The following is a 4,069-nucleotide window of genomic DNA, read 5'->3' on the forward strand; positions in this document are numbered from 1 at the left end:
GAGATGGCTCAGTGGTCTAAAGCACCTACTTAGAACAAGCTTAGCAAAGCACAGGGACCGCGGTTCAATCCCCCAGCACCACATGCCAGCTGGCCACACACACACACACACACACACACACACAATAAATAAATAAAAAAAAAAGAAAAAAAAAAAAAAGAAAAGAAAAAGAAAAACTTTTTTTAAAGAAATGTTTGAATTTAGGCAGATCTCATGCCTACTGGTAACCCTAAGTATCATTTCAGGATGTAGCTAAAATAAAATCTGTCATTTTTTGTTATAAATTTGCAAGTGATTCAGCTTAATAAAGATTATATTTAGCCTATAACAAGTTGCCAAACTTAAGTAATAATGGAGAGGAAGCTCTGGAAAAGATCTATTTAATGTCCTAATTACCTAACTGGAAAAAGGACTAAACTTGGCATGTTTTAAAAAGAGGAATGAGAATATTGAATTCTAACTTCTCCTCCAGAAAAAAAGCCATTAACAAGAATTTTAAATGCATTAACAAGAATACAACTATGTCATAAAAGTACCATAAGTACACCAAGAAAACAGAACAAACCGTGGACTATTAACAGTCAGGTATACCGAAACACAAAACACATGTGTACTTTGGCGTTCCTATTCACCACTTGTTGCCTGGGTTTCAAATCCAAATAAGCATGGTGGTTGCTATAGTGACAAGCCACTTTTGGAACCTACAGCTTAGTAGTACTAGGTACTTCTGAGCTTCATAACGCCAGCACGTCCTCCTACACTTTGAATCATAGCTCAGACTTTATAATTTTGTAAAATGTAATTTTATTCTGTCCCCGTAAGTCAATTTTGTTATTTTAGCAGACGAAGTAATTGTCAAAAGAAATAATCTACTTCACCCACTATGCTAAATACTCAATAATCATTTAGTTAATGAATATTAAAGAGGCTGGTTTGATAAGACAAATTTTGTAGTCACCCTTGGAATTTGTTTATAATTGGGAGAGAACATTAATGTCTTTGCTCATTTTAATAGTATCTCTATCATCTTTCACTAAGAAAATAAAAATTCAAACGTAACATTAAAAAGCTGAATTAGCTGCCATGATGGCACATCCCTGTAATTCCAGTACCCAGGAAACAAAGACAGGATTGCCACAAGTTTGAGGCCATCCTGGGCTACACTGAGAGTTGTAAGGGCAACCTGGACTACAAAGCCAGACCTTATCTGGGGTAAAAAATTATTTTAAGGAAGACTGATGTATTTTATTTTCTTTACAAACTATTCCAAATAATTAAAGGTTATTAATGACGTCCAAGAAGGTAGCTTCTTAACTGTTAAATGCTACATTGTAGGTGAAATTCAAAAACATGCTTGATGAAAGCAGACTGCAAGATAGACTGCAAAAAGAAATCACATATTTACAATTTATTTTGAATTGTCCAGAAAAGGCAAATTTATAGTCAGCAAGTATATTCACAGTTGACAGGAAGTACTGGGGGGGGCATAAAGAATTTAGCTGTAGAGAAACATAAAGAATCTTATTTATCAAAGGGTGAAAATGTTTTAGAAGTAATTTTCAATGATAGATACAATCTTTGATAAAATTACTTAAAGTGGCCAGATACCAAGGGGCAAGCCTCTAATCCCAGTTTCCCTGGAGGCTGGCACAGGACAAGTTCCAGCCCAGACAAGTCTGCAAGATCCCATCTCAAAGAACGAAAGGATCTGGGGATTCCTGTGAATTGCAGGGCACTGTTGGTTTAATCCCAGTATCACACACAGGGTGAGGGAGTAAGACAGAAAAAGAAATTGCTAAAGAAAAGATGATCCAACTTACACTTGAAATGGGTGAATTTTTTTTTGTAAAATAGCTTTTTTTTTTTTTTTTTTTTTTTTAGAGCAGAAGAAAAGAGCTGCAGGGATCCCTGCCAAAATTCTGCTTGTATAGATGGAAAAAGTAGAGGCCAGTGAGGTTAAGCAACTTATTTAATGACCACTCAGCAAATCACACCAAAACCAAAAAGGTAGTCATGGTGGCGCACACCTCTAAGTCCAGCACACAGAAGGCTGAAGCAAGAACAGTGCTGCAAATTCAAGGTCAGCCTGTCTCAAAAAAATAAAAAAAATAAAAAAACTCAGAAAAGATAAAAATCTAGTCTCACTCTCCCACTCATTCTACTCACATATTTAGAAGAGGAAAAGCTGGAGAAATTCATTTGTCACAGTCTGAGTCCATATAATTAATTCAACATGGGTAATAAAATGAACTAAGTATTTTTTTTGTCTTTCCAAAAGGAGCTGTATTTCAGGGTAACTAAATGTTCCTAGCTGATGAAAGAAAGTTTCTACTCTACAGAAGAATGTAAACTAATAAATTTAAATGGAATAAAAGAACAAGAAATTATCACTTTACAATCCTTAATAAAATTTGAGCAAGAACCATGAATTCCTGTCAAACCCATTAAGTGAATGGTTGATGGGAGAGATGGGTACTTGTAGGAAACAAAAATAGCATTTCATGGAAAAAAAAAGATATTGTAATTTGATGTAAGTTATTCAACATTATCTACCATAAAATCTTATCTAAAAATCTTTTAACTTTAACCTAATTGATTCATGAATATTTATTTGCACATTTATAAGAAATGTGGGGCCAGAGATATAACTCAGTAGTGCAGAACCTGCCTGGCAAGCACAAGGTCCTAAATTTGATTCCAGATACCTAAAAAAAATACCAGGACTAGCAGCATAAGCTGAACACCAACAGGAAAGCAGTCAGAAAATTAGATATTGTACAGGGCAATTGGTCTGGTCCTTTTGGAAAATCCAAATGTAAAATGGAAATCATGAAAGTGGTAACCATTAGGAATTAAAAGATGAACAATGAATAGTGTCACACAACTGTAATCCCAGCACTTGGGAGGCTGAGGCAGGAGGATCGCCATGAGTGTTTTGAGGCCAGTTTTGCAGGGTGGGGAGTATCACACAGGATCTCACGATATCATTCAGGCTGGCTTGCCTTAGCTACTGAGTTTTGGGATTATAGGCACGTGCCACCATGGCTGGGTTTAAAAGATTAATCTTAAAATTAATGTTGATACAACCAAATACAAATGCGGTACTTAATTGGATCCTGGTCCAGACAAATTAGCTATAGAAAGTATCTGAGAAAGTAGTATAAATTTTAATGTGAAATGTAAAAGAAGATCAAAAAAAGTATTTTGTTAAGTGTGACTTTCTTTTTTGCTGCACAGGGATACGTTTTACACAGTTGCACACTTAAGTAACAAGATGGCTGGGAATCACTCAACCCAGCTCTTCCTCTCCTGGGTATCTTTCTAAATGAACAGCAATCATACCACACTGATGTATGTGCACCCATGTTTACAGCAGTACAATCTGTCGTAGCTAAATCTTAGAAACAACCCAAATGCCCATCAACTGATGAATGGATAAAATAACATGAGGTATTTTTATGTAATGGAGTACTATTCAGCTATAAAGAAAAAGTGAAGCTTGTATAGGTAAATGGATGCAACTAGAAGCCATACTTTTTAAGTGAAGTAAATCAGACCCACATGTGCAAACATAGTATTGTCTTGATAGTGCTGAGAACCTTAGAGTTAATAAAATCTGAAAGGTACAATAGATACTGTGAAATTCATGTATGTAATAAGGATGGCTTGGATAATTGTGCTGCTGGTTTCTGCTGGTGTAACAGAGGGGAGCAGTAGATGCTTAGTTTTTTTTCTTGTCCTTTTTAATTTCTTGTAATTAAATTTTCTATTTTCTTTTTTACCAATTTTGCATGCTTATTTCTGGCAACCTAAACAACTAATTTGAAGACAACATGATGAAATACAGCAACTATATACTGTCAAATTACTACTATCTTTTTTGGTGATGTCCTGTATCATTTCCAATGTTTTTTGTTCTATTTTGTATTCTCTTTAGATAATAATAATAGAAAGGAAAGGAAGCAGGCAGGCAGGCAGGCAGGCAGGCGGGCTGGACATGATGGCACTCTCCTAAAACTCCAGCACTGGGAAGGCCAAGGCAAGAGGATCAGGAGCAGCACATGGAGTT

This window comes from Octodon degus, unplaced genomic scaffold (genome assembly GCF_000260255.1).
Source record: "Octodon degus isolate 3935 unplaced genomic scaffold, OctDeg1.0 scaffold00265, whole genome shotgun sequence".
In the NCBI taxonomy this organism is placed as follows: Eukaryota; Metazoa; Chordata; class Mammalia; order Rodentia; family Octodontidae; genus Octodon; species Octodon degus.